General features: G+C 34.3%; 1 pseudogene; it reads right to left on the bottom strand.

The window, feature by feature from the left end:
- LOC118995747 (ATP synthase F(0) complex subunit B1, mitochondrial-like) overlaps positions 1–11,640 on the bottom strand; it is a 43,083-nt pseudogene extending 31,443 nt beyond the window's left edge.
- Positions 11,641–13,592: the final 1,952 nt, after the last annotated feature.

The raw sequence follows: 13,592 nt of genomic DNA, 5'->3' as shown, positions 1-13,592 counted from the left end.
ATGTATAGTTGTTAATATCCTAACTCCCAGTTCATATTTTAATTTGGTTCTGATTTACGTGTGATTTCTCTAAATTAAAGTCCTATTTACAGATATTGACTATGATATAGAATTCTGATCTTTTTCTTTTTAAAAAATTTTATTTATTTATCGTTAGAGGGGAAGGGAAGGAGAGAGAAGGAGAGAAACATCAATGTGTGGTTGCCTCTCTTGAGTTTATGGTTTCCTGTCTGGGAACTGGCCTGCAACCCAGGCATGTGCCCTGACTGGGAATCGAACTGCGATCATGTGGTTCGCAGGCCTGGGCTCAATCCACTGAGCTACACCAGCCAGGGCTCTTTTTTCTTTCTAATTTCTTGTTTTTTAAGATTTTTAAAAAATTTATCTTTAGAGGGAAAGGGAAGGAGAAAGGGAGAGAAGCATCAATGTATGGTTGCTTCTCATGTGTCTCCTGCTGGGAACTGGCCTGCAACCCAGTCATGTGCCTTGACTGGGAATGGAACCGTGATCTTCTGGTTCGCAGGCCTGTGCTCAATCCACTGAGCCACACCAGCAAGGGCTCTTTCTAATTTCTTAATGTGTTCTTTTTTTGGCTTAAGCTAATTTTTTAATATCATATTTGCATCCTGTGTATTTCTGACAAAAAATGATTTGTTTTTAGGTGGTGGGCACACAAGTCAATACACAGATTATGTATCATAGAAATTTATACTTGAAATCTATATAGTATTATTAACCAATGTCACCCCAGTAAATTAAATAAAATGTATTTCATATTAATTGTTTTATCTTTTGAATGACAACATGAGAATGAGAGTCTCTCACACAAACATGAATCTGTCATATTAAAGAGAGGTCAGCACTAACAATATTTCAATTACAATGTGTATTAATTGTATTTAAAATTTTCTGAGATTACAGAAGTAAATAAATTGAGTCATATCACAAAGGTAAATGGATGTAGATTTGAATAATAATTCAACGTATTACTCATAATAACCTTGCCATATATTTTTTAAATCAAAAGGTCAGTAAAGGATAAAATAAATTAACCAATGGTAGTTTGTAATCACAAAGACTTATTTAAATATTTATTTTTATTCAGTAAAAGTTTATGAAGCATATTACACAAAACACTGATTAAATTTCTAAGAATATGTTGATAAATAATGCAGAATTATGAGTTTATATTCTGATTTTGGGACTTAGAAAAAATACATACACACACATGATTGTGTCAGGAAAAAGTCCAGCCATTGTTAATACAATGAGAACAGTTTGCACCACATAGATGTAACTGGCAGCTAAGGAGAGTGGACTAGAATGTGCATGCGTGAATAATGATGACTTCACTGTACTAGTCAGTGGGTGCAGTAGACACTTGAATGAGTACATGTACTGTGTGGCCATCACATTCAAAATGACTGAGCAAGAAAGCAAGAAATCTACATCAAATTTTGCCTGAAGCTTGAACATTCCTTCACAGAAATGATTTGGAAGATTCAAAAGGCCACATCTATGGGCAACTGTTGATCAGTAATTTCATCACAGCAATGCACCTGCTCATGCATCATGTCTGGAGGAATTTTTTTGTGAAACATCAAATCACCCAGGTGACTCAACTCCCCTACAGCACAGATTTGGTGCCCTGCAACTTCTGGCTTTTCCCAAAACTAAAATCACCTTTGAAAGGGAAGGAATTTCAGACTGTCAATGAGATTCAGGAGAATATGATGAGACTGCTGATGGCAGTTGGAAAAACTGTGTGAGGTTCCAAGGTGCTGACTTTGAAGGGGACTAAGGTGTCATTGTCCTAAGTACAATGTTTCTTGTTTCTTATAACTTCTTCAATATATGTGTCTATTTTTTTCATATTATGTGTCTGGATACCTTATGGACAGATCTCATGTACGTATACATATATGACTACATATATGTGTGTATATACACAGTCATAGTACTATATAAAAATGCAGTGTAATGATAAGTACTGTTATACAGGCTAAAAAGTAATACAAAAGTTTAACTTGGAAAAGATTAAAGGGGTAAAAGAAAATTATGAATAGGATAATGAAGGAAAACTTGAGATACACACTTGGATAGAATCTGAATGAAATGAGAAAGGCATTTGAAAACCTATGTGAAGATTAATTCAAGTAGAAAGAATCAGAACTTTTTATGCCCTGATTTTTTTTTATAAACTAACATGAGGGAAGAATATCATGGTCATTATTTTGATGCATAAAATAAAGGAGAAAGAGTATTTTAGAATAGAAGGTCAGAAATATAGCCAAGGCCCATGTGCTAGGCAGAATAATGGCCCTACAAAAATGTGCATAGTTACTTTCTAGAACCTGTGAATATGCTATGTTACATAGCAAAGGGGAATTAAAATCGTGGATGGAATTAAAGCTGCTCATCAGATGACTCAGAGATGAGGAAACTATCCTCGGTTATCTGCAGGCCCAGTGTAGTCACAAAGGCCTTATAAGTAAAAAAAAGGAGGTAGGAAAATCAGTAGCAGATACAAAGTAAGAAAGACTCACTGTTCATTGCTGGCTTTAAAGACAGAAGGAAACTATAAGCCAAGAAATGAGGGCAACCAAGAGAAAACATAAATGCAAGGATATGGATTCTCCCCTAGAGACTCCTTAAATTCCACTGCTGGAATTATGCTCTAAAAATCCTAAAACACCAATCCAAAAGAACCTATGCACTCCAATGCTCACAGCCACACAATTTTCTTTTTTTTTTGTCATTACTGTATTTTGTTTGTTTTTTTTCCTCCAATTTTTTTATTTAATTATTTTTCAAGTACAGTTTTCTGTCTATTACTCCCATCTCATCCCATCCCCCATTCTCCCCCCTCCCTCCCATTTCCACCCTTCTCAGTTGTTGTCCATGTATCCTTTATATAGGTTCCTCTAAATCCCTCCCTTATTTCCCCTGAAATTCCCTCCCCTCTTCTCTCTGGTCCCTGTCAGCCTGTTCTCTGTTTCAATGTCTTTGGTTATATTTTGCTTGCTTGTTTGTTTTGTTGTTTAGCTTCCTGTTAAAGGTCAGATCATATGGTATTTGTCCTTCAACACCTGGCTTATTTCACTCAGCATCATGCTTTCCAGTTCCATCCATGATGTTGCAAAAGGTAGGAGCTCCTTCTTTCTTTCTGCAGCATAAAATTCCATTGTGTATATGTACCATAGTTTTTTGATCCATTCATTTACTGACGGGCACCTAGGTTGCTTCCAACTCTTGGCTATTGTAAATTGTGCTGCTATGAACATTGGGGTGCANCAGATTCAATGCAATACCTATTAAAGTACCAATGGCATATTTCACAGACATAGAACAAACACTTCAAAAATTTATATGGAACCATAAAAGACCCCAAATAGCAGCTGCAATGTTAAGAAAGAAGAACAAAGTAGGAGGGATCACAATACATGATATCAAACTGTATTACAAGGCCACTGTAATCAAAACAGCCTGGTACTGGCATAAAAACAGGCACATAGACCAATGGAACAGAATAGAGAACCCAGAAATAAACCCAACTCTCTACAGTCAATTAATATTCGACAAAGGGGGCAGTAACATAAAATGGGGTAAAGATAGCCTCTTCAACAAATGGTGTTGGGAGAACTGGACAGCTACACACAATTTTCAATAGCCAAGTGCTGGGGCAACTTAAGTACTTGTCAGTAAATGGATGGATCAAAACACTATGGTACATTTATACAATGGAATACTATGCAGCAGAAAGAAAGAAGGCGTTCCTACCCTTAATGACAGCATAGATGGAACTGTAGAGCATTATGCTAAATGAAATAAGCTGGACATTGAAAGATGAATACCATATTATCTCATCTATAAGTCGAACCTAATCAACAAAACAAGCAAATAAAATATACCTGGAGACATTGAAATAAAGAACAAATTGACAGTAACCAGAGGGAAGGTGGGAGGGATAGTGGGAGAAAAGGGGGGAGGGTCAGTCATTGAGAAACATATATAAAGGACCCATGGACAAAGCCAAAGTGGGGTAAGATTCAGGGTGGGAGGCGAGGATGGGTGAGGCAGGGGAGAGTGGTGGTGGGGGGAAATGGAGACAACTGTGTTTGAACAACAATTAAAAAACATAGAAACAGCTTTCTAGACACCATGATTCTAGACCAATGAGATGCATTTTGAACTTCTAATCTCCAAAGCTATAAAATAAACTTTTGTTGTTTTAAGCTACTAAATTTGTGGAACTTGGTTACAGGAATAATAAGAAAGTAATACAGGCCATGTTACGTAAAGCTACATAGCACTTGGGATTCTGTTCCAATTTTTTAAATACATAGTACAGCATATTAAGCTGAAAAGAATGTAATGTGTTTTACTGATTATCAATTGTCTAGCTAATATATGAAGAGTTATTAGTGCAAGCAAGGAAACTTTTTAGGTGGATTTTGAAATAGCTTAGATAAAAGTGATGAGGACTTGTACAAGGATTATACCTATAGTCACAGTGGCGTATAGTCACATTCATGTTATATTTTCCAATAGAGTCATCTGTATTATTGATATGATCTGTGTTTCAGAGGTGTTTACATAAATACACCTATGGCTGGTAACTGAGGGTTGAGAGAAGGATTTGGGAATTAGTGAAGACACCCTACTTAAACTTAGGGAACTTGAAGTGAGTTCCTTGGTGGACTGTAGATGAAAAAGAAACATGGTAGAAAGAATAAGCTGTGTCATACTCTAACATTCAAAATTTGAGACAAGGAGAAACATTCAGAAAATTAAAAAACATAAAAAACAATATGTGAAATAAAAAGAAATCTAGTGGAGGATGTGTATTGGAAGGCAAGTGAAACACAATTAAGAAAAGTAGTGTTGATCTGTTCTGTCAAATACCACTGAAAATTGAGAAAGATGGTAAGATACAAATCAAGAATTGATCACTCCCTCTTAGGGATAGTTCATAATATATCTATATATCTATATATCTATACCTATCTATCTATCTATCTATATATATATATATATACATATATTTAATTGAGAGATGAAGACAAAAACTTGTTGGACTGGATTTAAAAGAGAGTGAAAGCAAAAAAAGTAAAGCTGATGGCTCGTTAATCTTTTAATATTTATTTACATACCAAATACATTCATTTCATGAAAATTCTAGAAAAAATATTGTCACAAGTGAGAGGAAACACGACACGTCAAGACAGAGTAGTTTGGTGAAAAAATAAATCTTTACTAAAATATTCACATCCTGAAATCCAATCTAGTATTTGGTGACAATTTAAGAAGTTTATGGAAATTACTGTACTTCAAATTTTTGAGCCCACAGAGAATTGGACTGTAATCTTATATGTCAGTTTGAACTCTTAGTAACTACTGCCCATTTTTCCACTGCTTTGTCATTAACAACTCCTCTTCTCTGCCATCTAACAAAAAGAAAAAAAACTTTATGACTCAGTTTCATAATTAAATTTAGTAATCTGGATTAATTTCAATAGAAATCATGAAGTCTAGACAATATAAAAATGGTGTTTTCTGTTTAGTGGACAGTTTTAAGCAAACTTTTAATTAAAAATGTTTTATATGTAAGTAAGTAGAGATACTATACATGTTAATTAGAACTGGATTCATTTCAATCACATTTATTTTAGTTTTAAATGACAACTGTGTAGTATTACATACAAAAGCAGATTTTAAGCACATTTTTGATGTTTGTATGTTTATTAGACTCAAATATTTACATGTCTAGAGTATATAGAACATCTAATATTAGAGCTTCAAAATATGCTAAAATAAATAAAAGCAGAAGCATACTGTATATTTTATATATTTATTCAAAGTCTATTTGCATTCGAAGAATGTATGTTCCACATTTATATTGTCTCCATTTTATCTTTAAAATATTTTGTTCATTTTCAATGCCACAGAGAGTTAGGAAAGACGTGAAGTAAATTCATGCAAAATATAATGAAATGATTTAACATTCCTTTACATATGACAGAAAGGGATTTTTCTTTTTCTTTTTTTTAATATAATTTTTATTTAATTCTTGTTCAAGTACAGGTTTCTGTCTTATATTCCCAACCCTGCCCACCCCCCACCCCATGCTCCCCACCTCCCTCCCCTTTCCACCCCCCACCCTTAGTTATTGTCCATGTGTCTTTTATACTTGTTCATGTGAGTCCATTCCCTTTTCCCCTATGATTCTCTCCACTCTCCCCTCTGGGCCCTGACAGCCTGTTCCATATTTGAGTGTCATTGGTCGTATTTTGCTTGCTTGTTTGGTTTGTTTAGATTCCTGTTAACGGTGAGATCATATGATATTTGTCTTTCACCGCCTGGCTTATTTCGCTCAGCATAATGCTTTCCAGTTCCATCCATGATGTTGCAAAGGGTAGTAGTTCCTTCTTCCTTTCTGCAGCATAGAATTCCATTGTGTAAATGTACCATAGTTTTTTGATCCAGTCATTTACCGATGGGCATCTAGGCTGCTTCCAACTCTTGGCTATCGTAAATTGTGCTGCTATGAACATCGGGGTGCATAGGTTCTTTTGGATTGGTGTTTCAGGGTTCTTAGGATATACTCCCAAGAGTGGAATTGCTGGGTCAAAAGGTACGTTCATTTTTAGTTTTCTTAGAAAATTCCATACTGTTTTCCATAGTGGTTGTACCAGTCTGCAATCCCACCAACAGTGAACTAGAGTCCCCTTTTCCCCACAACCTCTCCAGCACTTGTTGTTTGTTTCTTTGTTTATGATAGCCAATCTGACTGGTGTTAAGTGGTATCTCATTGCGGTTTTAATTTGCATCTCTCTGATAGCTAGTGATATCGAGCATCTTTTCATGTGTCTCTGGATTCTCTGTATGTCCTCCTTGGAGAAATGTCTGTTCAAGTCCTCTGCCCATTTTTTGATTGGGTTGCTTGTCTTCTTTGAGTGGAGCCGAATGAGTTCTTTGTATATTTTGGAGATTAAACCCTTATCTGAGGTATCATTGGCAAATATGTTTTCCCAAGCTGTTGCTTCTCTTTGTATCTTGATACTGTTTTCCTTAGCCATGCAGAAGCTTTTAATTTTGATGAGATCCCATTTGTTTATTCTTTCCTTTATATCCCTTGCTCTAGGGGACGTATCAGTAAAAATATTGCTGCGTGGAATATCTGAGATTTTCTTGCCAAGGCTCTCCTCTAGGGCTTTAATGGTTTCACGGCTTATATTTAAGTCTTTTATCCACCTTGAATTTATTTTGGTGTATGGTGTAAGTTGGTGCTCAAGTTTCATTTTTTTGCATGTAGCTGTCCAGTTCTCCCAACACCATTTGTTGAAAAGGCTGTCTTTACTCCATTTTATGTTATTGCCCCCTTTGTCGAATATTAATTGACCGTAGAGAGTTGGGTTTATTTCTGGGCTCTCTGTTCTATTCCATTGGTCTATGTGCCTGTTTTTATGCCAGTACCAGGCTGTTTTGATTACAGTGGCCTTGTTATGCAGCTTGGGAAAAATTAAAATGACAATGTTGATCATAATATTTTCCCATAGCTAGATTATTTTCAGGAAATACCTCTGAAAGGATCGTATTATTCTATAGAAATTTTTAGCTCTGTTCTTTCCTGTCCCCTAAGCAAAACAAAAAGATGCCTTTGAAACTTCTTTTGTTTTAATTTCTTGAAAATACCATATAAGTGGGAATAAAAATTGAGGTCTACATTTACCAGTATTTGGCATCAACATGGCTACCAACTCAATCTACATTAATTTTTATGATCACAGAGAATAATATTAAGTTTCTTAACACTATATTAAGTATTGGCCCAAAATACAATACAGTAAAAGCCCATAATTTAGTGTCAAACTGATATTAAAATCTGGAATCTTTACTATATAACCAAATAAAGATAAAAATAGCAACTTAAAATTATTGAACAATAGTAGTATCTTATTCATTGAACTTACATCATTTCAAGAATCATGGCATTATTACAAAAATTCTATGAAATATACATAAAGAATAATCCAGTATTGCAGAATTAGTAACAAAAATAATGTTAGAAAAAATTGTTTTAACCATTTGTAGCTCCATCTTTTTTCATCATACAATATGTAGGGAAAAATTGTGATAATATTAATACATGCCTTGATATATACTAAATAAATGATGATAAATTAGTTCAATTATATAATTTTTAACATGCTCGAGAAAAGTAACATATCAACAAGTCCTAGGTTAAACATGAAATATTAAAACTCAAAGTTGAGCTTTATATCAGCAAAATCATTAGTAGAAAGCTCTAAGCCTTCGTTCTCTACAGAAACATTTGGAAAAGCAAATTAAAACTACTGAACTAGAAACAGGCCAATGTAAGTCTATAAGAGCTCTGTAAATCAGTCAAAGGTCTACAGCCATAAAGTGAACACCCACTCAAGAAAGAACCACATTCAAGTTGGGAGGAAATTTTTCTCATTTATGTTCACCTTCATCCCATACCTTTCTTCCTCCCTGGTATGGTACAGTTTTGTTCTAGAGGAGGCAACAGATGTGTTCCCAACTCCCCCTTTTTAGTGGAAATAATCAGAAAAATACATTATTTGTAGTATTCTAATCTGCCTGGAGCCTGCCTGAAAGATTAATCTTTTATTTCTCTAACCTGGAGCTCAGGCAAAGGGTTGAGGGCAATGGTATAACTTGAATGTCAGACAAGGAGAAGCAGTGGGTGCTGCTTGAGAAAGCTATAGGAGACAAAACTATAGACTGAGGCAAGAGATTACAGGTGGAGACATATAGTAAATCATCTAAGGCACCGAGGAAGAACTGTGGTGAAGCACTTTGTTAAAGTTAAACATACAAAAGTCACTGCAGAGAAGAAGTGAAAAGACCTTAAATCTACATCTCAGGCTGATCCTAATGGATCAAAGAATACCCAAATAATGAGCAGAGTATTTTCCCAACACAAGCTCTGTCTGCAAAAATGGGGAGAGGTGGCTTTTTGTTCAATGCATATTTCTTCAGTATTTTTCCATTTTATTCTTTAATTACAGTTTACATTCAATATCCCTTTGTATTAGTTTCTGGTGTAGAACATAGTGGTTAGACAATCATACTCTTTATAACCACCCCCCCCTTTATGTCCAACTCACTTGACTTTCATTGGCTTTCATTGGGCCTTAATGCCCAATGTTGAAGTCATACAAAACATACCAAAAACCCAGGAAAATCTGATCCATTCAAAGGACTAGATAAATCTCCAGAATCTGTCCTTGAAGACATGTGGACATTGGACTGACCAGACAAAGACTTTAAAACAACTGTCCCAAATATGCTCAAATAGCTAAATAAAAATACAAGCATGAATTATAAGCCATCAGGAGAACAATATGTTACTAAAATGTGAGTTTCAGCAAAGAGAGAAATTTTGTTTAAAAGGAGCCAAAAGAAATTCTGGAACTGAAAAATACAATAATTGGATTTTTAAAAAAATCTCTTCAGGTATTCAACAACAGATTTAAATATCTAGGGGAAAAAAGGATCAGGCCCTGGCTGGTGTAGCTCAGTGGATTGAGCTCGGGCCTGAGAACCACACGATCACGGTTCAATTCCCAGTCAGGGCACATGCCTGGGTTGTGGGTCAGTTCCCAGCAGGGGACTCACAAGAGGCAACCATACATTGATACTTCCCTCCTTCTCTCCTTCCCTTCCCCTCTAAAAATAAATAAATAAAATCTTAAAAAAAAGACACTCGTCATTTAAAAAAAAGGATCAGTAGATTTGAAGATAAGTCATTTGAAATTATTGAGTCTGTAGAGCAGAAAGAAAAAAAGAGTTAAAGAAAAGTGAAAATACTCTAAGGATTGTATGAGTATCACAAATTGGACTAATACAAGCTCTGTTCAGATGTATCCATCCACACAATATGAAAAGTAGAGATATCATTGAAGAAGATATGAGTAACATTGTAATAAGATAATGATGTCTTAGTCCCCTTCAAAGTAGGCACCTTGGGACCTCACACAGTTCTCTCAATTGCCATAGCTGCGCTGTTGTGTTTTCTTGAATCTCATCAATAGTGTGAAATTTCATCCCTTTTAAAGTTGATTTTAGTTTTTGGAAAAGCCAGAAGTCACAGTCACCAAGTCTGAGTTGTGGGTGGGGTAACACCTGGATGATTTGATATTTTGACAAAAAAAATAAAACAACTGCATGAGATATGATGCATGAGTAGGCACATTGTTGTGATGAAGCTGCCAGTCCCCAGTTGCCCATAGATGTGGCCTTCTGAATCATCTGAATTGTTTCTGCCGAGGAATGTTCACACTTAATGCAAAATTTCATGCAGATTCATAGTTCTACTTACTCAGTCATTTTGAATGCAATGGCCACACAGTACAGGTGCTCACTCAGTGGCATATAACACCCCCACTTTCTAGTACACATGTGCATTCTAGTCCACTCTCCCTAGTAGCCAAGTTACATCAATATTGTGCAAACAATTTTAGTAATATTAACCACGGCTTGAGATTTTTTACACAGACCTTATCTACATATTATAGGAGTCTTAGAAAATGAAGAAAGAGCCCTGGTTTCTGTGGCTTAGTGGATTAAGTGCTGGTCTGTGGACCAAAGGGTCACCAGTTTGATTCCTAGTCAGGGCACAAGCCTGGGTTGTGGGCCAGGTCACTGGTAGGGACAATGCGAGAGGTAACCACACGCTGATGTTTTTCTGAGAAGGCAGAGGACGCAGAGATTTTTTAATTAATTATTGTAATAAATTAATTAATTAAACATGAGGAAATACATGGATTTGCAAATATAATAAGCTCCAGAACATTATAAAAGAAAAATTCCAGAGAGGAGCACAGTGAAGCACATTGTAACCAAACTATTGAAACATACAGACAAAAATGAGAATCTTGAAACTAACAAGAGAAGAGCAGGGGAAAGTGGTGACAGGAAAATGGAGATAATTGTACTTGAACAACAGTAAAAAAAGTGAAATACCTAAAAATTTTAAAAAGAGAAAAGAAAAGTAAAGCAACTCATTATGTACAGTGATCTTTATAAAAATATCAGCTGATACCTTACAGAAACCTTGGAGGCCAGAAAACAGTGAGAAGATGCACTTAAAGTGCACCAAAGGAAAAAGACAGAAAATTGTATATTAATTTTTATGTAAAGTAAACTTTTAAACTTGAAGGAAGAAAAAGGCTTTGAGTATTTATACTTGAGTCGATTAAGTCTGTAGAACAATTTGGGGACAGTGATAACATCAGTTTTGAATATTTCAGTATGATATTTTCCTTAATGTATTTAGTTAGTCTTTAGTTTCCCACAGCAACATTTTATACTTTTCTATGTATACCTTACATTCATTTCATAAAAATAATACTCATTATATTATTTTTCTGGAACTAAGGTAACAAATTATCACAAACTTGGTGTCTTAAAGAAAGAAATTTTTCTCTCACATCTCTGTAAGCAGGAAGTCTACCACCAAGCTATCTGCAGGATTATGCTCTCTGGAGACTCTTGGGAGATTCTGTCCGTTGCTTTTCCCAGCTGCTGCTGGCTGTCAGAGAATTCTCTACCTGGTGCAAACATCTCTTCAATCTTTTCTTCCATTTTCATGTCACCTTTTCCTCTCTGCTTCTCTTCTAAGAACATTTATTGAATTTAAGAAACATCTAGAAAATCCAGAATAATTTCCTCATTTTGAGATCTTTAATTCACTTATATCCACAAATTCCCTTTTTAAATATAAAGTAAGATTCACAGTCACTAGGGATTAGGACATTGGCATATAAATATTTTAGAAGCTCAGTTTAACCCACTATCCTATTTATGGTTTTTGATAATATCATAAAATTTAGTTTTGTCATATCTGATCGTTTTATATAGAAATTCAATAACTACATCTGATTTTCATATATTGACATTTTATCATAAGACTGATACATTTGCTAATTAATTCTACTGAGTATCCTGAGATTCTTCAGGATCATGTATGAAAATAGATCTGTTGTGAAAATGCAGTTTTATTTCTAATTTTTCAATTTTTATGCATTTTTGCCTTATTACACTGACTAAATACTCCTCAAGTGAGATTTTGAATAGACATGGAAAAGTTAATAAATACAATCTTTATTTCCAGTTATAATGAGAAAATATTCAATAATTTACCATTAAATATGATATTAGTTGTGTTTTATGAGGATACCCCTTGTGTTGAGAAATTTCCATCCTGTTAAAAGATAAGTCATCAAAATAAGATACTAATTAGTAACTCTAAATAATAAAAAAAAGTTTTAAATGCTGGTGAATGTTTTGTTACTTTCTCATGGTAAATACACACAATTTGGGGCTAAAACAATTTGACAATATTTTATATACATTTACAAAATAATTTAATAAGGTAGAAAAACGATGCAGGGAATATTTTTCTATGGAATAGATAAAAATCAAATTAAAATATTTTAAGAATAAGTAAGAGATAAGATAATGAAAGGAGCAGATAATGAACATCCTTTTGAGATTTGTAAAAGAAAGGTAATGATAATGCAATCTCAGTGTTTCAAACTACACATTAAGACTTCAATTCATGGTATTGCCAATGTCTTAAACACTCTGCCCCCTGAAATTTTATACCGACTGAAATTCTACCTTTAATTCAAATGTCACATCTGAAATCTAAATTAATAATTCACATTTACATGTGGGCTGCATGTGTTTTGTTCTGCATTGCAGTTTTGTTACAGCTGGTTCTACCATTGTGGGAGTTTGTAGAGCAAAGTGGAAAAGGGTATGCTTTTTGAAGCTTAATTGTTTGAATTCTATTTTAATTTTTTAGAAGCTTAGAATAATATTTCAAGGTTTAAAAATGTCAGCTATATATTTGCTATATGGGACATACTTCCAAATTCAAATATGATAATGTGATATTCTTAATATATGCCCTATGTTTAGCTGAGTTTTAATAAGTTATGGCCATTTTTAGTGATGGTTTCAGGTATTTCCTTAGAAATTGGTCATTTTCAAATACATGCACTATTTCTAAAAATCAGATGGGTTTAATTCAAATTTATGAAATAATTTTAAAATCTTCATAATTATTATAATAACAAGCTTTGACTTGATAAACATAATTCTCCAAAAAATTAAAGTTAGGAAACCTTTCAGTTTTAATAAAGCTTACACATTCTTTTTCAAAATACTAAGTAATATTCCTAATGCTTACATGCTTTACAGTTATTTTAGCGGATCCACTGTCTCACTCAAAGATCTGATATTTCTACTGAATAAGCCACCTTTGAAAGTAATTTAATGCTTCAGCAGGTTTTGAATGTTTTTAAGTGATTTTCCAAATTTGGCAAGACCTATTGGTCCATTTCTAGATTGACTTCCGTGTGCATATGTGCATTGTTCAAATGTGAGCCATAATATGTACACAAATATTCAACTTAATTAGAAATCTCAGAATCTCTAAAATTAGAAAGCAACACTGGGAAAGTATTAATTAGTGTCAAATAAGATTGACAATATCTGCTGTTAGCTAGAACCATTTCTGTTGTTGTTACCACATA

This window comes from Sturnira hondurensis, unplaced genomic scaffold, assembly GCF_014824575.4.
Source record: "Sturnira hondurensis isolate 20B ecotype Veracruz unplaced genomic scaffold, ASM1482457v3 Scaffold0010428, whole genome shotgun sequence".
Lineage (NCBI taxonomy): Eukaryota > Metazoa > Chordata > Mammalia > Chiroptera > Phyllostomidae > Sturnira > Sturnira hondurensis.
This window is presented reverse-complemented; position numbering and strand designations above follow the sequence as displayed.